Source organism: Trachypithecus francoisi, unplaced genomic scaffold, assembly GCF_009764315.1.
Source record: "Trachypithecus francoisi isolate TF-2019V2 unplaced genomic scaffold, Tfra_2.0 Lachesis_group3, whole genome shotgun sequence".
Taxonomy (NCBI): domain Eukaryota; kingdom Metazoa; phylum Chordata; class Mammalia; order Primates; family Cercopithecidae; genus Trachypithecus; species Trachypithecus francoisi.
Window position 1 is genome coordinate 25,056,651 of NW_022681468.1, and position 26,571 is coordinate 25,083,221.

Sequence of the window (26,571 nt, forward strand, 5' to 3'; positions counted from 1 at the left end):
TCTTAAAACCTCTTCTTATCTAGGAAAAATTACAATATGACCGTAGCTTTATATGTAGCTTATTCTCAGTGAAATGCTAATGTAACCACATAGTTTGATACGCAAATTAGGCTGACTTTCTTGTACGTTATTAAAAGTAGAAATATTTCTTTTTATCATTTGCTACATAAACACTTTAAAAAATAAAAAGTTATAAAAATTCAAGGTCTTCATATCAACTTATGCATATCATTGTAGTTCATTCCAAGTACATAAAGACATGAAAGTTAATATTACTAAAGTTGTTGATAGGATAAAAGTTACTCAGAGTTAAGGCAAGGAAACAGTTGACATTTCTCACTAGATATTCAAGAAAGAATGTGTCCTTGCCCGACTGTAATATGAACAGCAATGGCACAAAGTCATAAGCAAATACTTATTGCCTATTGACTCATCTGTGCCTTGGTACTTTCAAGTTTTCTTTGCTCTGTTCATCTTATAAATAAATAAATAAATAAATAAATAAATAAATAAATAAATTCTTTACAGGCTGAAACTGATTCCAGCTGTACCAACTTTGAAAAAGTATGGAATATGTCAACACTCTCTTTTTCTCCTATTAGTGTGGAATGTCCAAGAAGCTCATCGATTGAAACTGGTTTTACAGCAGATGCCAAAAAAAATTACTAGCAATTTCTAAACAAATATTAACAGCCATCAACTATTTGAACACTCAAAAGAGAACAGAAAGCTTGACTATGACTCAAAGGAGAGGGGCAGCATGATCTATTCTTGTGTTGTTTATAAGTAAACCTAGAAAAAGAATGACCTTCAACAAAGCAGCTCTTTATTGCTGAAAAAGAATGATACTGTGCAATGCCACCCTGAGTCAAAGAAGCCAGCATATACCAGGATTGAAAAGAAATGAAGTGATAAACACTTTACAAAAAATACTCAGAAGAAAATACCAACGCCTCTGATATACTTAATACTGTTTCTTTATTTGCTAGTATAAATGTTCCATGTGTGTTTGGGGCATAGTTCAGTTTGATACTAAGCACTGCTTACTAATGGCATTAAGAAACATCTGGAGGCTATGTGAGAGGGGCCCGTTAAGGGTCTTTATTTTTTTCAGGAGTAATGGACAGTTTATCTCTGAAAGCAGTCATTTTTAGAGAAGACAAAGTCTGGCAGGCAAGGAGAGGAGCAAAATTGAGAACAGAATATTATCCAAATTTGTCTTAAAGAGCATCCCCTAGGGACTGATCCAGATCTAAATAAGGAAGGTTGGCAGCATACAACCTGAAAGATCTATGTGTAATTGTAAAATGCTGAGAAATGAGGCAGTCAACTTGCTGCCAGACACTGGGACCCCAGAATCAGGGTTGGCTTAAAGGAGGAAAGTGCTGTCACATTAAGACACCAGAGACTCCACATTAAGACACCAGAGACTCACCAGAGAATCATGACATCATGGCATACTTCAGAACCAATACCAGGAACCACAGTTGAGGTGGCAGTGGGGAGGGGCACCCACAGCCCAGCAGACACTGAAGGCTCCAGAGGCAGGTTCCAAACCAGGGAAACAGAAAGCTGAAAACCATGAGCTCATACTATGACTTATTTGTGAGCACACATGAGACATGACCTGGTCACTTCCAGAAATAATAAGATTTCTCAGGGTGCAGAAGCCTCACTGAGATAGAAAATGATAATTATTATTTATTGAGCAATGACTAGATATCAGACACTGTGTTAATTGCTTGTCTTATATTCATTCAATACCTACAACAAACCTATAAGATAGGTTCTATAAGTACCACCACGTTACATGTGAATACACTTAGACACAACTTTTATTTTTTTATGGTCTGAGAAAACATAGGTGAGGTATATTTGTAACCAGTAAGGAATTAGAAGGCTGTGACTTCAACACACTAGAATATTTCACAAGTCTGTTAGCTGAACATTTTCCTAGCACATAACCAGGTGCAAAGCAGATAAATAAACTCAACCATTCAACACTGGGGATGGGTTCTTGTTTCAGGGGCCCTAGGATACCTTTTGTCTGAGAAAAGCCCTAAACACATTCACATATTTCTTTCACCTCCTGCCAACTTTCTGGTCAATAGCATTGAACTACCTCAATTTCCTTACCTATGACACTTCTCCTCATTGATGCAGAATCTTATTCAATACAGAACTGTGTTTGGCTGGAGTCTGAACCTGGTTCTAGAATTAGAAAAAGAACAAAGTTACATAAAAAATCAAAATAAGATAAGTTCTTGAAATAAGAAAACAGTTAAGTTTCAAAAAAAGTGATGTCAATTTCCTGCAACATTGGATTGCCAATGGCCACCTAAAAATTAAACTGGATAATTTGTAAGTAGTAAGTACAAAATGACACAATTTTCTGTTTAACTTGTAATTTCTCAACATTTGTGTTTCAGTTTATAACACAACAAACATTTTTGCATTCATTATCTTATAGGATTCTTAGAATATTTGCAGGACTTTGGCAAGTGCTCATTAGAGAGGCAGAATAGAATGGCATAGAATAGAATAGAATAGAATAGAATAGAATAGAATAGAGCCAGGATGTCTGGGTTGCAAATCTGATTTGCCTTTCATTGTCTCTACAAACTTAACCAAATAACAATCTTCTTAGGACTCAGTTTCTTCATCTATAAAATGGGATGACAATAATAGTAATGAGAAAAGAACTTTTATCTGAGGAATACAAGTCGTTTTAATCATCAGGCCCAGAGAGACAATAAAAGTAGACTGCAATCATATCCTACTCTCCTCTTTGAGCTACGTATTCATCTTTGAAACTGCTTTCTATTGCTGCTAGTAGTTATAGATCAACCTAATAATGCCATTCCAGACACTTTAACCCACACCCTACAGCTTAACAATGGATAGCCAATCACCAATCAATGTTATTTCAGTAAACCAATGAGAATTCCTGAAAAACAATTTTGTATCAACCCACTCCCTGTCCCCTTTTTCATTGCCTTTAAAAATGCACTAGAAACTGTTGCTGATCAGAGTAAATATTTAGGGCAACTTGAATCTATTCTTCCTTCTGGTTTGCAATCCTAAGGCTTGGTTCAGATACATTATCTGCTTATATTAATTTTGCCTCAGCTTCTTCCTTCTAGGCTGGTGTGTGGGAGACAAATAGATGACATGCTATATGTGAAGTAGCTGGCACAGCGCTTGGCACATAATAAACACCTTACTCCATGCCAGGTGCAGCTACTAGTGCTTCACATAATTAATTAATTTAACCCTCATGACAACTCTACAAAGTAGATACTACTATCCATGTTTCACAAGTCAGAAAGGCAAATCACAGTGAGGCTCATAACTTGCCCAAAAGCATATATTCTCTGCGTGTTCAATCTTTTATTCTTTTTTTCTTCTTAGTAGAAGCATTCTCTTGTTTACAGGTAAAAAAACAAATCTTATAGAAAGGACCTGCTCATGTTATTTCATTAGAAAGTTGTAGAAATGGAATTTGTGTGTACATTCTTTACCCTATTCACACGATGAACAGGAGATTATAGAATTGTGTGAACATTTTATTTCACAGGGTATATGAAAACTCTGTTCTTGTGCACCAACATTCATTCAAATGTTAATATAAATATGGCTTATATGAAATAGAGTTTTTAAAATAAAATGAAAACCTTAAAAATGACTGTTAAAAAAAACAGGCTGACTAATAGGGAATCCTTCAATATACTCCTGAGGAATCAATTTAAAATTCAGGATTCGTGGAATCACTAGATACTTCCGTTGTTTATCAGTGGTTGTTAACATAAATTTACGTTATGAGCAAATGCTCTTTTTTTCTTCTTTCGAGCTCCCAACCTACTTGATATAGATGGAAATAAAACACTCAGTGAATGAATAAACAAACATCAATGAAACAATTATTCTGGACCCACCTCCACACAACTCACTGCAGGAAACCAGCATAGAAGTGCAAATGAAACAAAAATACCAGCATTGATCTAGTACCAACCTACCACTGACAGAAAATCCACCTTCTGTAAACATGGTAAGAACATATAGTTACTAAAGAGTGTGCACTAAGTTCATCCCCAGAATCAAGTGGTAAAGATTCTCATAGTTCCTTTAAAGGTGCTCTAACCCTTTCTGCTTTGTTTCATTTTTGTTTTGCTTTTTGTTTTATTCAATTCTTACTCTCTTTTCAACATTTTAAATTATTCATGAATGACATTTTTCTAGCATAAGAGTTTGCATAGGGAGTTGAGCCTGTAGTTGCCTGGCCTTTGGTGGGCCAATGGTTTCTGTGATTGCCTGTTTGCCATTACTGGGCATGGAAGAAGGAAAGGATACCCAAATTAACCCCCACGTTTCAGACATACTTCTCCCTCACTCCCATTGTCTGGTAGTAACCCTAGTTTTTCATGCTAATCAAGGCTGATCACATTACCAGTTCATTAGCTTCTTTCCTTGCTTGCTGATCCATTAGCATGACAAAGCTGAAGAAACTAAATGACAATCATGGTTTCAAGTTCAGTAGATAAATTATTTACTGTCTCCTGATGGAAGTGTTTCTTTCTGGGAATTGGAAACTGTTGGTACAGAGGCTTATGCTGTGGGACGGGAAGCACAAATATTCAATCCAAATGGATCCGTAGAGTTAGGGTGAGATGGACCAATTCTACTCTCCCTTGGTTCTTGAATCCATATATTCTAGCTGTTGGGGGCACAGCATTGTATATTGGTCATTGTTTCAGCTCCTGTACTGCACTTTGGAGGTCAGCATCCCAAATCCACACTTGTTAGCCTTGACCTTGTACTCCAGCCAAGTCTTTAACAGGCAATCCATCACCATGTTATTCAGCCAATTCTGGATAATGCCATACTTAAGAGCTAGTATGTCCTTCTTTGCCATCCAGTGGGTTTCTTGATCTAAGGCAATGTCATTAGATCAGGCATTCTGAGTGCCTTCTGAAGATGGTGCTAGCAAATACAAAGGGGGTAATGAAGACAAACTCCAATCTACGTAGAGCTCTGGAAAGGAAGAACTTCATCTTCTCCAAGAAACAAGGAAACATGAAAAACATATGCATTGACCAGCCTCCCTTAGGACATTAACTCCTTCATGCTTCTGGATTGGGCACTAAGATGTACATGTAAATGTACAGAGTCTCCAATCCTCTACATCAAGAAAGCCCAGTGCAGGAAACGAGAGGTTTGCAGAATGAGAAACATGGTAAGGCCAGTGAATCGCATGAGCATAAGCCATACTTCTTTGGCTGTGGAGCAAATTTTTTTGTCAGAACCAAAGCTGTGTGGAATGAAATGACAGTGGGTGAGGTATTTTGTAAGTCCATAGATGGTAGTTTTGGCAGTATCCCTGCATGCAGTGAAGGCAAATCCATATCCAGAGCAAGTGTGTCCAGTAAGGACAAATGCTGCAGCCTTGACCTCTTGGGTTCAAGCAATCCTCCCACCTCAGCCTCCTGAATAGCTGGGAATATAGGCACATGCCATCATGGCTGGCTAATTTTTTGCATTTTTGGTAGAGACAGGGCTTCACCTATTTCCTAGGCTGGTCTCAAACTCCCGAGCTCAAGTGATCTGCCCACCTCAGCCTCCCAAAATGTTAGTATTACAGGCGTGAGCCACTGAGCCCAGCCAGAATATTTTTAAATGCTTAATAGGCAACTGATGACAAAGGAAACCAAATAAGTTAACAACATTATTAAAAAGAAACGAATTTTGTGATATAATATATGCATCTTCTATATCATACACTAAATGATAAGATCTTGCTGGAGTAACTGTCACAATTTCAAAAACATCTTTCAGATATATGAGACAATCATAGTAAGAAATATTTCTGGTGTTCTTTTAGTTTTGTTGAAGCATAATTGTTATACAAAAGTTGTACATATTTATCGTATACATCTTGATGAGTTTGGACATGAATATACAGCTATCATGCCATCACCACAATCAGGGTATCACCATTTCTATCACCTTCAAAAATCTCCTGTGTTCTTTTGTGTATGAACTTGTTTGTTTGCTTGTTTTTTGGTTAGAACACAACATAAGATCTATCCTCATATATTTTAAAATGCACAATACCATATTGTTAACGACAAATACTGTGTTGTACAACAGATCTAGGACTTATTCATCTTGCATAACAGAAACTTTATACCTGTTGAAAAATAATTTTCCATTTCCCTCTTCCTGACTCTCTTGCAACCACCAATTTATTCTTCATTTCCATTAGTTTGACTGTTTAAATATCTCATATAAGTGGAATCATGTAGTAGTTGCCCTACTGTGACTGGTTTATTTTACTTAACATAATATCTTCTAGGTTCATCCATGGTGTTGCAAATGGCAGAATTTCCTTTATTTTTAAGGCTAATTTTCCACTGCACTTATATACCACATTTGCTGTATCCAAGAGGTAAATTTTTTCCATTCAAGCTAAGCGAGCCCCAAATTCTTTGACACACACTCTGCAGAATCATATAATGCCTGGAGACAGACAGGAAAATGAAGATATTCAGTGTAGGAGCAATGGGGAGGGATTCCACTTCTTCAAGTTCACCCAATATCCCTATGCAGTTTAAGCTAAATATGCAAATGGATAAACAGTATCAAACAGTGATTCCCGCACTCCTGTAATTCCAATTATGTGTATGTATGTGCATGTATTTATTGGTGTATTGAGGTAGAGGTTGCACAGACATTGAAATGGATTACATGAATTGCATTGTGTCAAGATCAGCATTATGGTGATAAGTATTATGTGGGATGTTGACGTTTAGAAATTTCTTATGACAATTTATGCCACTAAAGAGCACCTGCTTGTTACTATATGTTTTATTATATAAAAAATGCTGTTATTCACGTGCTCCCTAAATTAATTTAGCAAAAAATTCGATGAAAGATTTTCTCTAATAACCCTACAAACTTTCATCTCTTCTTTCCTTTTAATTCTTCGCACAACCTATACATACAGTAAGAGGAGCTTAAAAATAAAACCATTATGGCACATTTCTTTCAAGAACCAGAAAGCTAGCAGAAGGGGCAGGAGTATTCAGAGAATGAGATACTAATGTTAAATTGGTGTTTTTCACATACATTTTTGAATCTCCCAAGCAGACATATTCATATTCATCCATAAATACAGAAACAAGATCCAAGGACGAATATAAAACACTTTTGTACCAGCTTCCACTTGAAGAATACCAATACTTACTCTTTCAGTGTAATTGAGAGGGGCATTGACATAGAATATAGAGTGGAAATCAGAACCCTTAGTCCTGAATTCTAAGGAGTCCATCTAAATAGTCAGTAAATCTAGGCAGGTTGCATGAACCACTGATTTTATATTTGGTATTTGAAGCCTTGATATTACTAGAAACTAATAATGATTATAATACTAGGAAGTAATAAATTAATTATCATTGTAATGACTAGTATAAAATTAAATTATAAAACAGCTTTAATAAATCAAGAGACATGGGCACAATCTAAAAGGGTACTGTGGAATTGCATTTTCATTATATTGTCAGAGGACACAGTTTACCAATAAGAGATTATCACAGGACTATTATTCAAGGTCATTCCTAGACAGACAAGGTTGTAGAAGGGTCCTGCGACATACAATCTTCAACCAACTACAATACATTTCCCCAACAAGAACTTGTGTTAAAGATTATTTACTGATTAAATACTAGAAGCTTCCAACAAGATCCAAAACTTAGGTTGCCACAAGTCAAAGAGCACCTGGGGCTACCAGAAGTGAGAAAAAACAAGCAAAGGCCCTTCCCTAGGGGTCTGGGAGGAAACATAGCCCAGCTGGCACCTTGTTTACAGACTTCTAGTCTCCAGAACTGTGAGAATATACATTTCTTTTGTTTTAAGCCATTACATTTGTGATAATTTATTATGGTAGAACTAGAAAATAAATTCCTTAGGAGTTTTGACTTAGGCCGGAGAGAAATGCCACCAGCGAGATTTGATAGGGGAGCGATATAATCAGATTTAGAGCTTAAAATCATGACTGACTACACTGGAAAATAAAGACTGGCAGGGGAGCAAGATTTGTTGAAGAAAAATTAAAGATTGTAGCAATAAAACCGGAAGTTATGTAGCTAAGAATCAGACCCAGTAATATCCCATCAGAGTTGTTCTAGCAAAAGCACTCTGGCTCCTGCTGCTTGGCTGCAACACTTTAGCACAAATGAAGATACTCCACCTTGGAAGCCAAACATCCTGTGACTTCTCCTTCTGAAGAATTCAACCTGTCCACCACTATATGAACCCAGAGACTGACCCTGCATATGCTTGGTCCTCATTCTACTCCTCTTGGGGAAAAAGGTCTCCTGTCATGTAACAGCACCAAAGAAAGTTGGGCAAATAAATTCGAGTGTCCACTTTAGTGTGACATATTCAGAATGTAAAAATTTCCAAACACAGGAAAAAACTTTAAATCTCTACAATGCCTAGTAAATGGAATTATCAACCACTCCACTCTGTATTTATTTATTTATTTGAGACAGAGGCTTACTCTGTCACCCAGGTTGGAGTGTAGTGGCACAATCTCCACTGACTACAACCTCTGCCTCCAGAGTTCAAGTGATTCTCCTGCCTCAGTCTCCCGAGTAGCTGGGATTTACTCCCGAGTAAAATCCCAGTAAGTGTAGAAATGCTATAGCAACATAGCGGGTAAAGTAACAAGTAGAATGTTTGTGGAACATGGTGTTAAGAAGAGGAGTTGAACCTCTGATTGTAAAGTCTTAAATTTTATGCAATTGCCGGGCTCTGCCATCTTAACAAGCCCTGTTCTTGGGCCGTATATGTAGATTTTTTGTTAAATTGAGACTAGGTCATTTATGGAAGGAAGGCACTTTATGAAGTAGGCTTTATTTCTCTTGTCCTTTCGTACAGGGAGAAATGTAAAATAGATAGAAACCGACCTGGATTGCTCCGGTCTGAACTCAGATCACGTAGGACAGGTGCCCACCACCATGCCTGGCTGATTTGTTTTACTTTTAGTAGAGATAGTTTTCACTATATTGACCAGGCTGGTCTTGAACTCCTGACCTCAGGTGACCCACCTGCCTTGGCCTCCCAAAGTGCTGGGATTACAGGCGTGAAATCGCACCTGGCCCCATCATTTAATACACTTGTTCTCACAAAGTGCTGGGATAACAGGCATGAGCCACTATGCCTGGCCACCACTTACTCTTACTAACCAGAAATCTGGGATTCATATTTAATCTCTCTCTTCTTTTATATCCTTGTCCAATCAATCTTCAAATAATGTTGATTTTATCAACTTGATGTCTCTAAATGGATTTGTTTTTTCTCGTTTGTTCCCCTGTTCTAATATCACTTGGTATTATTCCTGGCTGAATAACTTCTGAGACTGGTACTCTCACAATCTTGACAGTGTGTGAGCTACCTAAAATCTTTTAACTAATATCTTCTTCAACACAAACCAGTCAGAGAGGATTCTGTCGTTTGCAAGCAAGAATCCTGACTTTCGCACAAAGAGGAAAAATTAGATCATGATTGCTTAGAAAGGAATAGTCAAACAATAAGTTATCACAACAGATCATCTTCAATAACAAAGAGAACTTGTACTTGTCTGGTTTATATATAATGGATTCAGGAGAGTGAAATATGCTGAAATCATTTTAATTAAACCACAACCAAAATATTGTCTAGGTCATTTTCTTATCTGAACTGGCCTTTGCTACGAAGTTTATCACCAAACAAATGCAAGAAATATTTTGTGTGTCTCTGTGTGTGTATGAATCAGAAAGACTAAAATTTTGCAACTTTAGGCATGGGGATAAAAAATAGTTATCTAAATACATGTCATCGGAATCCTCATGAGAACGAGCCTGTCATTATTATATAAAGTTATTTTTCTAGTCAAGTAATTTTGGGTGGAAGGTGAGGACTTGTGAATATTAGTTAACAGAAAGAAGATTGCTAAACTGATCTGCATTCAAAATGAGCAGAAATTAGATGTGTGCTAATTAGAAAGCAAAAGAGAGAAGATCAAGAGAAGTGAGAAGAAGGCAAAGGGAAGGAAGATAAATGAGAGAGAAACAAACATTTCAGAGACAGATATTGATGTGAAGTGTTTTTTTAAAGTGAGACCTAATATTCTATTTTCAATTTGTTTGCATGGCTACACTATAATTTTCAGTAAACCCATTTCTAACAAAATAAACCCATTTCTAATAAAAGAATCAGTAAACCCAATTCTAATAAAATTTACTACCCACATAAAAGCTTTGGGTGACCCTTATTTTTGTGGTAATCAAGAAAAGTGGCCAAGTATGGTGGTTCATGCCTGTAATCCCAGCATTTTAGGAGGCCAAGGGTGGCAGATTGCTTGTGCCCAGAAGTTCCAACATGGTGAGACTCCATCTCCACAGAAAATATAAAAGTTAGCCAGGCATAGTGATGCATGCCTGTAGTCCCAACTACTTGGGAGGCTGAGATGGCAGGAGGAGGATGGCTTGAACCCAGAACCCAGGAGGTTGCAATGAGCCAAGATCATGTCGTTGCACTTCAGCCTGGGTTACAGAGTGAAAATTTGTCTTTAAAAAAGGGGATGGAGCTTAGTGTCCTATCTCACTCAACATGGTAGATAACACAGACAACATCTATGTAATAATCAACATAAACAACTCATTCCCATGAGGAGGTCAGAGACAGGACCTTCACGACCTAGCCATTGCCTGCTTCTCTGAAGTCATACTTTCATCCTGTACCAATCTTTAGCCACCGTGCCCTGCTCTCTGCCTTTTGAATAGCCTGAATTATTTCCTACCTCAGGACTTTTGTATATCCCCATCACCTACCAGGAACATCCCTTTCTCCATTCTCCTAGTGAATATTCATTTTCAGATTTTTGCTTCAATGTTTGTTTCTCAGGAAAACCTTTAGAATATGTAGTTTCTCCCCAGTTTACTGATGCAGAACAATGTACATTTTTCCTTCATAGTACTTACCATATAAGATCGTATTTGAATCTTAAAGCAGATAGTTCTAGGAGGTTTCTCCTAAGCAAGAGGTACTCAAAATTTTCTAATTGTTATTAATATCATCCTAATAAAAATGATCTCACCTTTGCTGTTGGTTTCATCTTTCCTAAGGAAAAATAATCCAGCTGGCATGCACGTGTAATTCAATATGACACCTACTTTATTTCTCTGATGTCTGCTCTAACTCCAGCAAGTTTTGAGGCTCAGCCACTGGGGTGAGAGATGCAATGTTGAAAGGATTTGAGCATTGAAAGGCTGATTTTATTCAAGCTATGTATGTGTGTGTGTGTATATATATATATATATATTATATATATATATATAATTGGCCAGCCAAATTCACTATGCTGTTGCTACAAAATTCTTTGATGACGGCTATTTGGAAACGTAAGTTCTGTCTTTTATAAATGGGGCCCAGTACTTCTTGGGAATTTAGAATAATCTTTAATGATATATGCTAAATTTAGTGGAGCAAAGAAAAGGGCACACTCACCTTGATGGGGCATCTCTTAATGAAAGTGGAATGTTAAAAATACACTTTCACATTTTGTAAATTCTTTCCCAGGCATTTATGGCTGAACTTTGCCTTAAAGAAAGCTCTGCTGCCAATTACTTTATTGCCAATTATTTAACATACATAAGATGCATTCTTATATAATTGCATATTCACATTGCTTCACAAAATATCAGAAGAATAGGTAAATAGCCATTTCATCTTGCTATGTGCTGTTTTATAACTGGCAAATGGTAAAATGTTAATACTATGCAAATGTTGTTCTCTATCTATACAGGAATGTATATTGACAATTCTTCAAGTATGTCTCTAAAAGTTCCTCTTTTCTAAGACCAAAAAAAAAAAAAGAAAGAAAAAGAACAATGACAAGAGACTTCATTAATGGTGGGGCTCCATCATATGGAAAAGCTCAAAAGAAAACAATACAAGGTTTTTCTGGCTGTCGACAGTTCTAGTCAATCCCATTAAAGAAACATTTTCATCAGCCTCTGTCAATGGACAGATCCTGAACATACGGCAAAAAGAAGGGGTGTGGAGGGGAAAAACATACTCCACATTACCCAGTTAGAGGCTCAGTCAGCCATCACACATGTTGACCATACACTGAGAAAAAGATAAAAGAACATGTGCTTCCTTGAAGATTATATAGAATAATCACTATCGTCAGGCACTTTGTAGGTACAGATAATTTTTAATAAAATATGTAGCAGCATCAATCGTTACATGAAACACTCAAAAGTCCTCCTCCTGACAACCCTCAGGAACCCTATTAACTTAAATAGGAAGGAGGAAAGAAAGCTTCAAAGTGTCTCTTGGCTTCCCCTACTGACCCTCCAATATCCAGGGACACCACAACAATACTCTAACTTGGACCTAGAGGCATGTGTTCTCTCTAAAGCATTTAGCCTTGAAACTGCTACTGATGGAGTTACTAACTCAACTCAGGGCTCAAGGCCAGAGCTGCCCAGGCAACCATTGTTGGCTCCAAACTGTCATCATCACACAGCTCTCCTTCTGAGAGCCAGAGCTGATGGAAATCAAGTTGCTTCATCTGGCAGAATTATCTCTATGTCTAAGGAAATACAAACTCTGGAAGAATGAGGCAATCCTATAAAAAGATTCTGTTCTGTTCTTCAAGGAAAAAGTTGTATTGGTTTTGTTGGGCATGATACATTCAGTTCCCAAATTTTTGTTGACATGGAACACTTCGGTCAAAGGATATTTTTTATTATTTTTTTTCACATTTTATTTCGTTTTTAATTGACATATATTCTATCTATATATAGGATACAATCAGATGCTTTGATACCATGTGTATTGTGGAATGATTAAATTTGGCTAATTAAGATATCCATCACCTCAAATACTTATCATTTATTTGTGGTGAGAACATTTCAAATTCACTTGTTTGATTTTCAATTTCAAAAATATTTTTTCATGTTCGATTATTTTCATTGTGGTAAAATAGAACATAAAGCTTCCCATTTCAACAATTATTAATAAAATTTAATAATATAAATAACATTTGTGATGTTGTACAACTACCACTATTTCCAAAACTTTTCTATCATTCTAGATACTTTGTACGCATTAAGCAATAACTCACCATTTCTCCTCCCCACCATCGTCTAACAACTTCTAATCTACTTTGTCTCTGTATATAAGTGGAATAATAACAATATCTATCTTTTTTTAATTATCATAATGTTTTCAAGATTTATCCATGCTATAGCATGTATCAGAGTTTCATCCTTTCTTAGGTCTGTGTAGTATTTCACTGTATGTATATACCTCAGTTTTGCTTATTATTTTGTCTGTTGATGGACACTTGACTTGTTTCTACCTTTTGGCAGTTGGGAATAATGTAGCAATAAACATACAAGTACCTAAGTCCCTGTTTTCAGTTTTAGGGTGTATGCACCTACAAGTAAAATTAATAGGTCATATAGTAAGAAATCCTATTACTATGTTTAACTTTTTCTGGAACGCCAAACTGTTTTCCAAAGCAACTGCACCATTTTACATTTTGTTTGTTTGTTTGTTTTATCCTGAAACAGTGTGTGAAACACATAAAGGCAAGACAACTCTAGTGGAAGCTTCTTGAGTTAGGCTTGAGGAAACACCTGGAAAGCTTTGCCTTCTCCAAACACCTTGAAAGAGTCCTCCAATCCCTCTGTCAACAGATGACAGAAGGGAAACCACAGGGTCTGAGCAAATTCCCACCAATTCATGCAGCTAGTTAGTGTTCAATGAGGATCTCAAATACAGGGTGCCAAATCCAGGTGAGGTTATATTCCCTTCTGACTGCATCTCGCTAAACTGGGCATGTTTTCCTTTAATAGTCTACTCTTTTGCCTTTCCAAACACAAATAGCTAAAGATGTTAAAGTGAATATTTGACTTCCAAAATCTTCCCTAGATGTCATAAGATGAAGATAAGAGAATGTGAGGAAGAGGGTTTGTGCAATTACATACATCCATGGGTTGTATTTACAGAAACTTAATTATTCAGCTATAAATAGTAATTTCCCCTTTCTCCTTTACAATTTCAGAAAAAGAGCCAACACTATCAAAGAAAGCTGAATACTTTGACAACGGTACTAAAGGAGATGAAAGGGTAGTTTTACCCTCACAACTTACAGCCAATCTCCTTGTCCTTACCATCACTTATGTTATTTAACATGGGTCGTAAATGTATGAGGCAGAACAATGTGGCCTCTACAGTCCTGATCATTGGATCTGAGATGAAAAGGTGAACCTGTATTGATCCACAGCCTCCTAACATGCAGGCAACATGTTGGATTATTTGATTCATTGCATCCGCAGCATCTCCGGAGGTAAAAACTCCAAAATGATCTGCATTATGATTGCCACTAATTTCACAACTTTTACAGGCTAGATTTTATGATATATTCAATCCAAGAGGCTTGAGATTATAGGCAACTTCCTAATTCAGGACTTGACAAAGGTTATTTTTGCTTCATACCACTGACCAATACAGGAAGATATGGTATAGTACCTGGTTCATGCAGTTACTTAAAATCCAAGCTTCTTCCAACAAGTAGCTCTGCCATTCTATTTTCTACTGGATATTTGCATTTGTCCAACTGGTGAGATAAATGAGAGAGGGCATAGAGTATAGTGTATTAGCTTGTTACGGCTACTGTGAAAGTGTACCACAAACTTCAGTGACTGAAAAGAATAGAAATGCCCTCTCTCACAGTTCTGGGCATGGGAAGCTGAAATCAAAGTATTGTCAGGGTCATGCTCTTGCCTAATCCTCTAGGAGAGGATTCCTCCTAGACTCTTCTAGCTTCTGGTAGTCCCAGGCATTCATTCTTTAGCAGCTACAGCACTTCAAATATTTGTTTCCTCTGTTACATGGCAAATAAGGACACCAGTCACATTGGATCAAGAACACACCCTACACGATTCAAGTTATAGCAACAGAGAATTTTCTGTGGTCCAGGCCTGAAAGTAGTATATTTTACACCCACAGCTATTTTATTGGCTAGAACTCGGTCACATGATCTCACACATCACATAGGAAGTCTGAGGAATACAGCTCATCTACTGGGTTTGGTGACTATGTAACATTGACTGTACCACAATCAGTCACTGTGCAACCCAGCTATTCAATCTGCAACCTTCCATTGGTGAAATATATTAAAAACATTGTTGTTCGTTAATTTTAAATGTTATCATATATATATATATATATGTAAAAATAACTGAACTACATTTTTATCCATCAAAAGGTTTATATTCTTAAACTAGGATCAGAGTAAAATGCTAGAATGGTGTGTTAAGAAAGAAGATGAGTAGAAAAGGGAACCTGGGATGATTTCCAGCCTCATATACTTGACTATTCAACTTGGGTTAGAGAAGAAAAGATACATGATCACTTTTGTTGTTATTGTTTTGTTTAAATTTTTTAACTTTTACCTTTTAAATTTTTCATTTTTAGTTTGTTGTGGGGACAGAGTAGGTGTATATATTTATGGTATATATGAGATATTTTCATATAGGCATGCAAAGCCTAATAATCACATCATGGAGAATGGGGTATCCATCCCCTCAAGCACTTACCAATGTGTTACAAACAATCCACTTATATGCTTTTACTTTTTAACATATTTAATTCATCATTTTATTATTGTACTAAGTCAAAAGGGTGACCTCTGAAATTTCAGATGGACTTTGAAGGTTTTATTTCTCATGTCACAATGTGGTTAGGTAAAACAACATGGGCCGGGCACGGTGGCTCGTATCTATAATCCCAGCACTTTGGGAGGCTGAGGCAGGTGGATTACCTGAGGTCAGGAGTTCGAGACCAGCCTGGCTAACATGGTGAAACCCCCATCTCTACAAAAAAGACAAAAGTTAGCTGGGCATGGTGGCGGGTGCCTGTAATCCCAGCTACTCGGGAGGATGTATATATACGTGTGTATATATATATGTGTGTGTGTATATATACGTGTATACATATGTGTGTGTACACATATATATACACACACACATATATACGCGTATATATACACACACACATATATATATGGAAATTTGGTTTATATCAGGCACTCTCTCTAGTTGAATCTGACTCACAAGCTGACAGAAATGTTAAGTCAGTTAACAAGCGTGACTGACAATTTTCCATACTCAGAGAAACAAATTTTGCTTGAGTGAAAATATGTCTAGCTGTAGGAGGTGAATTTTGATCCACAGCCCCCTACCAGGCAGGCAACAGGGGTCGTTGGAGTCACTGCATCTGCAGCAACTGCAAAAGTGAAAACTGTAGTTGGAGTAAGTCAGTTATGGCAAATCAGTTGGCAGCTAGTAATTGGTCAAGGTATGTCACATGATCCAGTTCTGGAAAATGAAATGCAACGAAAACTCCCCAAGAGGAGCTTTTTATTTTTTAATTTGAAAAAATACATATGTATTTTTCTTTGATGATGAGAGAAACACTCAGAGAAAATCCTTTCTCCTTTTTTACTCCTAGATCTAGTTTAGAATGCCATCAAATAATGATTAATGCTTGGAGCTGCAGCCACCACGTTGCAACTAAGGGAGGAGTGACTGTCAAGATATGAAGAATAGTACAGTGGCAAAATTAGATAATTGCATTTGAGTCAACAAAACAACTCTTGGACTGCCTACCATCAGATTTCTTGTTAAGTAAAAAATAAGCATTGATATGATCTGAGCTGATTTCAATTAGGTGATCTGTACTTGTAGTCAAATGTATCCTGGTTCATACAATATGCAAATGTTTAGGATGCCAACATTAATTGTCCACAGTCTCTGTCAGTTAAATTCAAGAGGTCTTCAATCTGCATGTTCCCCTCCTTTTTTTAAGTAGTCATTCCTGACAAGGGAAAGAAATAATATTTGGCTCAACTACACCTACAGACTAGTATAGGAAGATTGCTGAATTCATGGTAACCCATATAGAAGAGACAAATCCCGATTACTCATCTTGTTTCCAAGTAGCAGTCTTTCTCTATCAGATAAAATGTGGGTATAGAAATGTTTCATACTAGACATCTGAGCTGCTTCCTGGATTTGGAGTTGGCCTTGTCCTAACCTTAAACTACTGAAGTTCTGATATGTTCTGATATGCTACTTCGTTCTTCCTAGAGCCTTTCTCTGGGTATGAATCTTTTTACCTCAACCCACAACTAGAAACTGCTTTTTGTAAGATGAGGATCTCAAATCTTAAACTCCGTCTTTTTTGTTTTTTTTTTTTTTTTTTGAGATGGAGCCTCTCTTTGTCGCCCAGGCTGGAGTGCAGTGGCACAATCTCGGATCAATGCAAACTCTGCCTCCCAGATTCAAGAGATTCTTCTGCCTCAGCCTCCTCAGTATCTGTGATTACAAGCGTGCACCACCACTCCAGCTAAGTTTTGTATTTTTAGTACAGGCAGCGTTTTAACCATGTTGGCCAGGCTGGTCTCGAACTCCTGACCTCAGGTGATCGACCTGCCTCGGCCTCCCAAAGTGCTCGGATTACAGGTATGAGCCACCGCACTCGGCCCCGTCATTTAATACAGTAGTTCTTACAGTTCCTCCACTGCCCTGTTCACTGTAGTAAATCCCTGGTGTTGCTTTATTCCAGGACCATATCAAAGTTTGTCACACTCTCTGTAGAGTTTTTGCCCTTAGTCCTTGTGTCTTCAACCCTCCAGTGTATTTTGCATCTATCCTCTTTCCTGCAAGTGCATGTTGCTGCTGAGGCACCTGGATGCCTCCTTCCCAAACTGGCATTGGCTGAAGGCAGCAATGAGAAGTAGTATGAAAAGGCCCAGGACCAAAGGTCAGACAAAATGAAATGCAGTTGTAGTTCCACACCACACTGGCTGTGTGATCACAAAAAAATCACTTAACCTCTCTGGGTCCCAGTTTTGACATCTGTAAAATGAAGGGGGTAAATTAAATGAACTCTAAGGTCTGTCCCTGCAGATCTCCAAAATGAAAAGCAAAGCTTTGAGCTGGCTTTACCAGAGTCATTTATTTTCACAGCATGAGTCTTTCAAAAGTTTGCCTTTTATTTGAAGTTTCTTCCATTTTCCTGATTTTGTTTTCTTCCTGAATAACTCTGATTCTCCTTCCAAAGGTCATTCCCCATTTCCGTTATAATATTCTAAAAGATTGTGCTATATGAAATAGCTAGGCTTCTTACCAAAGCACGATGTAACACTCTTACCCTTTAGAGGATTCTCTTTTTTCTCTCACTCTTTGGAGATAAACATGATGAGAACTTTGAATATTAGTTAAAGGTGAACCTTCCCATTATATCATCAGTGTTAGAGCAACTCAGTAGAAAACCAAAGAAAAATAACTCCAGGGATATTAATAAACAGATGTGAATGTCATAATAGATGAATTGACACTGGGAAAGATTTCCTGATTCCTCCATCCCACTGTGATTCTCCAATTCGTACACTTATTACCTTCTAATCTGTACTAAACAACCTAGCATTCGTATTTTCCTCCTTTACAATATGCAGCTACATATAATACTACTTCCAAACCTTTTTGGGGTGAAACAGATAATAGATAAGTGAATTAAAATTATCCAGCCATTAAGATTCTGACTTCAGTATTCATAACATCAAAAGTATATATTTTAAAATAATCTAGATCTACATGTTCTTCTCTATTAAGGTATTGGGTGGGAAGAGGTGGGTGGAGAGAAGGAGGTAATTCTAGCATAACTGTAAGACTTTCCAGTGCTAATGAGTCAGCTCTGGTACTCAAACTGAAAAGGCCACCCCTGCAGCTGCCTCTGAAAGGCACCCACAGAACTCTCTCCTGAGAGTATATGTGAAAGAGAGAAAGGTGGGTGTTCAGTTTCAACACTGATATCTGGTATGCAGCCAATTCCTATGACCTGAATATGAAAGGGAATCTAAGAAGAGGAAGCAGGAAGCAATGGGTTGGATTCATTCCACCTCATAGCTCAGTCATTTTTGCTCTCTGCCCATCAAATTCTGATCAACCACACATTGCTCAATGAATTTGTATTGAACACTTAATCTATATAAGGTAGTTGATATGGTTTGGCTGTGTCCCCACCCAAATCTCATCTTTAATTCTCCTGTGTTGTGGGAGGAACCCAGTGGGAGCTAATTGAATCATAGGGGCAAGTCTTTCCCGTGCTGCTCTCATGATAATGAATGGGTCTCACGAGATCTGATGGTTTTAAAAATGGGAGTTTTGCTGCACAAGTTCTCTTCTCTCTGCCTACTGCCATCCATTTAAGACATGACTTGCTTCTCTTTCCCTTCCATCATGATTGTGAGGCTTCCCCAGCCATGTGGAACTGTAAGCCTGTTAAACCTCTTTCTTTTGTGAATTTCGCAGTCTCAGGTATGTCTTTATCAGCAGTGTGAAAATGAACTAATAGAGTAAACTGGTGCCAGTAGAGTGGGGTGCTACTGAAAAGATACCTGAAAATGTGGAAGGAACTTTGGAACTGGGTAACAGGCAGAGATTGAAACAGTTTGGAGGGCTCAGAAGAAGACATAAAAATTTGGGAACACCTAGAGACTTGTTGAATAGTTTTGACCAATATGTTGATAATGATGTGGACAATAAAATCCAGGCTGAGGTGGTCTCAGATGAAAATGAGGAACTTGTTGAGAACTGGAGCAAAGATGACTCTTGTTATATTTTAGCAGAGTGACTGGCAGCATTTTGGCCCTGCCCTAGAGATTTGTGAAACTTTGAACTTGAGAGAGATGTTTTAGGGTATCTGGTGGAAGGTATTTCTAAGGAGAAAGCATTCAGGAGGTAATCTGGGTTCTGTTAAAGGCATTCAGTCTTATAAGGGAAGCAGAGCATAAAAGTTTGGAAAATTTGCAGCCTGACCATGTGATAGAAAAGAAAATCCTACTGTTTGAGGAGAAATTAAGGCCAGCTGCAGAAATTTGCATAAGTAACAAGAAGCCAAATGTTAATCACCAAGACAATGGGTGATTATGTCTCTAGGGCATGTCACAGACATTTGTGGCAGCCCCTCCTATCATAGGCTCCAAGACCTAGGAGGAAAAAATGATTTCGTGGGCCGGGCCCAGGGTCCCTCTGCTGTGTGCAATATAGGGACTTGGTGCCTTGCATCCCGACCACTCCAGCCATGGCTGAAAGGGGCCAATGTAGAACTTGGGCTGTTGTTCCAGAGAGTGGAAGTCCTGACCCTCAACACTTTCCACATGGTTGAGCCTGTGGGTGCACAGAAGTCAAGAACTGAGGTTTGGGAACCTCTGCCTATATTTCAGAGGATATATGGAAACACCTGGATGCCCAGGCAAAAGCATCTGCAGAGTCAGGGCCCTCATAAGGAACCTCTGCTATGGCAGTGCTGAAGGGATATGTGGGGTTGGAGCCCCCACACAGAGTCCCTACTGGGGCAGTGCCTAGTAGAGATGTGAGAAGAGGGCCATCATCTTCTAGACCCCAGAATGGTAGAACCCTGACAGCTTGCACTGTGTGCCTGGAAAAGCTGCAAATACTCAAGGCCAGCCCATGAAAGCAGACAGGAGTAGGGCTATATCCTGCAAAGCCACAAAGGTAGAGCTGTCCAAGACCATAAGAACCCACCTCTTGCATCAGCGTGGCCTGAGTGTGAGACATGGAGTCAAAGGAAATTATTTTGGAGCTTTAAGGTTTGACTGCCCTGCTGGTTTTCAGACTTGTATGGGGCCTGAAGCCCCTTTGTTTTGGCCAATTTCTCCCATTTGGAATTGCTGTATCTACCCAATGCCTGTACCCCCATTGTACCCCCATCTACCCAATGCCTGTACCCCCATTGTTACCCCCGGAGGTAACTAACTTGCCTTTGATTTTACAGGCTCATAGGCATAAAAGACTTTTCTTGTCTCTGATGAGACTTCACCCTTTGGACTTCTGAGTTAACGCTGAAATGAGTTAAGACTCTCAGGGACTATTGGGAAGGTATGATTGGTTTTGAAATGTGAGGACATTAGATTTGGGAGGGGTCAGTGGTGCAATGGTATGATTTGGCTATGTCCTTACTCAAATCTCATCTTGAATTCCCATGTGTTGTGAAGGGAACTCAGTGGGAGGTAATTGAGTCATGGGGGCAAGTCTTTCCCATTCTGCTCTTGTGATAGTGAATACGTTTCACAAGATCTAATGGTTTTAAAAATGGGAGTTTCCCTGCACAAGCTGTCTCTATCTCTTTGCCTGCTGCCATCCACATGAGACTTGACTTGCTCCTCCTTGCCTTCTGCTGTGATTGTGATGATTCCCCAGCCATGTGGAACGGTAAGTCCATTAAACCTCTTTCTTTTGTAAATTTCCCAGTCTCACCAGTCTCACATATGTCTTTATCAGCAGCGTGAAAACAAATTAATACAGCTATGCATTAGGTACTGTGAGGAAAGTGACATGCACAGAGACATGATTGTTGACCTTATAAGGTATTTTAAGACACCAGACATGCGTAGGAAAAGACACATGGTCGCATATTGCAGCTCATTCCAAGAGTTAAATGAGGGCTCCAGGTGTGGATGGTTGTCTGTTTAATCCCTACATTCCCATCTACTGCCTCATTTTCCCATCAATCTGGGGCAGGACTTATACCCACTCTGGATGCACAAGAGTCAACCTGAAGGAAGAGAGTAATCTTACTTGAAGGAAACTTGTGTCTGCTTACAGATCACTCATTCTAGAACTGGACCAGGGAGAATATCCCCCACTTTCTTCCTTCAAGGCCCTGAAAGAATTTGAAGCAGTTCCTCCAATTCCACTGAGGGGAAAAATTAGGTGAAACCAACTGACTGATGGACTAAGTGAGAGGGCGTTTTGGTGGGACTGAGGGCTTTGAAATGTTGTCATTTGGAATCACTCTTCCTCTCAACATCCTCCTATTGTTTTCCACCTCATGAAGAATAAAATTCTAAGTTCCTCAAGGTCCTAACATGATCTGGGCCCCCCTCCCTAGCCCACCTCATCTCTGACCACTCTCATCCTAGCTCCCTCAGCTCCTGCCCCTCTGATCTTCCTGCAATTCTTCAGGCACACCAAGTTCCCTGCCACCCAAGGATCTCTGTATGTGCTACCCCCCTACCTGGAGGCCCCTTCTGTTAGATGACTGATTCCCTTACATTCATTCAAATCTTTGCTCAGATGTCCACTTGTGAGACACATCGTCCCTTAGCACTCAGCTTTCTGACTTCCAGAATGGTGAGAGAATATATTTATGTTGTTTCAAATCACTAAGATTATGGGAATTTATCACAGTAGCTACTGGGAGCTAATATAGAAGGTAAAGAAGAGAGTAAATGACTGGAGTCAGAAATCTGAACTCTGATCTAAAATCAAGGTGTCAGGGCGGAGCCAAGATAGCCGACTAGAAATAGTGGTGTTCAGAGGTTCCCATCGAAAAAACCATACTAAGCATATGAGTCCTTCACCGGCAGCCAAGATTTCCAGGTGCTCTCATCAGAACTGACTAGGAGACTCACATGACCCACAGACAGAAGGAAGAACAGTGTGGTGCAGTAGCCCACCTGAGAGCCACACAGGGCAGGGGAACTCCCTCCCCCCAGCCAAGGGAGATGGTGAGTGAGCATGCTACCCACCCGGGGAAACCATGCTTTTTCCACGGAACTGTGCAACCCATGGATCAGAAGGTCCCACTCACGAACCCGTGCCACCAGGGCCTAGCGTCCCAACCCTGGAATGAACAGTTTCTTAACAGCCTCTCAACTGGAATCTGCTGAAGCCTACTGAACTCTCTGGGGGAGGGGTGACCAGCACCAAAACAGCATGGTACTGGTACAAAAATAAAGCAGACATATAGAATAATGGGGCAGAACAGAGACCTCAGAAATAACACCACACATCTACAACCATCTAATCTTCAACAAACCTGACAAAAACAAGCAATGGGGAAAGGATCTCCTATTCAGTAAATGGTGTAGAGAAAACTGGCTAGCCATATGCAGAAAACTGAAACTGGACCCCTTCCTTACACTTTATACAAAAATTAACTCAAGATAGATTAAAGACTTAAATGTAAACCCCAAAATCATAAAAGCCCTAGAAGAAAATGTAGGCAATACCATTCAGGACATAGACATAGGCAAAGACTTCATGACAAAAAAGCCAAAAGCAATTGCAGCAAAAGGCAAAACTGACAAATAGGATCTAATTAAACTAAAGAGCTCTGCACAGCAAAATAAACGGTCATCAGAGTGAACAGGCAATCTACAGAATGGGAGAAAATTTTTGCAATCTACCTATCTGACAAAGATCAATATCCAGAATTTACAAGGAACTTAAGCAAATTTACAAGATAAAACAAAAAACCTCATCAAAAAGTGGGCAAAGGATATGAACAGACACTTCTCAAAAGAAGACATCTACACAGCCCACAAGCATATGAACAAAAAGCTCAACATCACTAATCATCAGAGAAATGCAAATCAAAACCACAATGAGATACCATCCCACATCACTCAGAATGGTGATTATCAAAAAGTCAGAAAACAATAGATGCTGGTGAGACTATGGAGAAATACGAACACTTTTACACTGTTGGTGAGAATGTAAATGAGTTCAACCATCATCGAAGACCGTATGGCGATTCCTCAAGGATCTAGAACCAGAAATACTATTCGACCCACCATCCCATTATGGGGTATATAGCCATAGAAATATAAGTCATTCTACTATAAAGACATATGCACATGCATGTTTACTGCAGCACTATTTACAATAGCAAAGACATGGAACAAAAGCAAATGCCCATCAATGATAAACTGGATAAAGAAAATGTGGTGCATATACACCATGGAATACTATGCAGCCATAAAAGGGAATGAGATCATTTCCTTTGCAGGGATATGGATGAAGCTAGAAGTCATCATCCTCAGCAAACTAACACAGAAAGAGAAAACTGAACATTGCATGTTATCACTCACAAGTGGGAGTTGAACAATGAGAACACATGGACACAGAGATGGGAATGACACACATCAGGGCTTGTTGGGGTTGAGGAAAAGGAACTTAGAGGATGGGTCAATAGGTACAGCAAACTACCATGGCACACGTATACCTATTAGCAAATCTGCACACCTTCTGCACATGTAATGATTTTTTTTTTTCCCCTGAGATTGAGTTTCGCTCTTGTCACCCACTGCAACCTCTGCCTCCCGAGTTCACAAGCAATTCTCCTGTCTCAGCCTTCCAAAACCCAATATGATTTGCATTTCTCTGATGATTAGTGATGTTGAGCTTTACAGGTGCCTGCCACCACGCCTGGCTAATTTTTGTAATTTTAGTAGAGAAAGCGTTTCACCATGTTGGCCAGACTGGTCTCAAACTCCTAACCTCAGGTAATTCAGCAGGCTCAGCCTCCCAAAGTGCTGGGATTATAGGTGTGAGCTACCGCACCCAGCCATATCACATTTTTTGGAAGAAATAAAGGAAAAATAAATAATAATAATACATAAAACAAATATCAAATCAAATTAAATCAAGGTGTTGGCAGGACTATGCTCCCTCCAAAGGGTCTGGAAGAAATTCCATTATTTGTCTGTTCCAGCCTCTGGCCTCATCACCCCAATATCTGTTTCAGTCTTCATGATGCCTTCTCTTGTTCTGTCTGTGAAATGTCCCTCTGTCCCTCTCTCTTACAAAAACACTTGTGATGGCATTTAGGAACCACTCAGATAATCCAGAATAATCTCATCTCAAAATCCTTAACTTATTGTATCTACAACAGCCAAGAATCCTCTTTCCAAATAAGGTAACATGTGCTGGTTCCAGGGATTCAAATGTAAAATCTTTGGGGCCATTTTTTAACCTCCCACACACGACTTTATTTTCTTTTAGTAACGCATGTCATCATTTTGCATTATATTATATATTTATTTATTGTGTATTTCTCTCTGTATCCCTGCCACATTTCCAATATAAATAAATAAATATCTGTTGAATGAACGAATGCAGAGACACGCTTTTGACCAACTAGATGAAGAAGATATAGTCAAAGTGATCTGTGTGATGGAGCCAATCCTGTTGGTGCTCTTGGCCCTCAGAGCTTTTAGATGCTCCAGAGACTCCCAACTGCTAGTGTACACTTCGCTGTACATGGGCTATACAGAAGACCATGCTGTCCAAGGATAACAGACCAGAAGTTCCAGCAAAATAGTACCGCCTGAGAGTAATGCTTATCCAAGGACCCTGGAGTTCCAGTGTACAGATGCCACAGCTACCTTAGTCCTCAGATGAAATAATTCTATCTGATTAGCATCATTTCCCAGAGTTTTCCCATGGAGTTTATCCGTAATCACCGACATTGTAGCTGACTTAATAGCACACCATTTCTTGACTGCTTCCCCTGTATTTAATCACTTCCCCCATTTCCTACAGGAGTCCCTTTCACTTCCCAACATTCTACCTTGTGTCTCAGGAGCTGCCTCCCTATGAACCCAAATTTAAACAAGGGTAAAAGTAAAGAACTATTTTGTGCCAACCTCTAAACTCCTAATCAGTGTCTGATAACTTAATAGTTAAGAATTTTCAGAAGTAGACTATATCTTCCCACCTTTAAAGACTGAGTAAAACGAAAAATCCATATAACTATTCAGGGTGGCACTTAAGCCAGTTTTCCCTATCCTTTACCAGCCTTAAAGTTTGTCTGCATCTGAAACAGCACAAAGAATTGGAATGTGAAGTCAGACTTACAAGAATCAGGGATGCTTCCGACTGTCAACCTGTATTAATAATTTTAAAGATATAATATGGTTTGGCTCTGTGTCCCCACTCAAATCTCATCTTCAGTTGTAATCCCCACCTGTCAGAGGAGGGACCAAGTGGAGGTGATTGCATCCTGGGGGTGGTTTCCCCCATGCTGTTCTCATGATAGTGAAAGAGTTCTCACAAGAGCTGATGGTTTTAAAGTATGACACTTCCCCGATCACACATATTCACACTCTCTCCTGCTGCCTTGTGAAAAAGGTGCCTGCTTCCACTTCTGTCGTGATTAAGTTTCCTGAGGCCTCCCAGTCATGTGGAACTGTGAGTCAATTAAACCTCCTTTGTTTATAAATTACCCAGTCTCAGGTGGTATCTGTTTTCTTTCTTTCTTCTTTTTTTTTTTTTTTTTTTTTTTGAGATCGAGTCTCACTCTGTTGCCCAGGCAGAAATGCAGTGGAGTGATCTTGGCTCACTGCAAACTCTGCCTCCCGGATTCAAGTGATTCTCCTGCCTCAGACTCCCATGTAGCTGGGATCACAGAACGTGCCACTATGCCTGGCTCATTTTTATATTTTAGTAGAGAGAGATTTTCACCATGTTGGCCAGGCTGGTCTCACACTCCTGACCTCAAGTGATCTGCCCACTTCAGCCTCCCAAAGTGCTGGGATTAGAGGTGTGAGTCACTGCACCCGGCCTACCAAACTTCTACATAAAGACTAAAACACATCTAATATTAAACATTGAAATAAATGAGAGCTATGCCTACATTTAA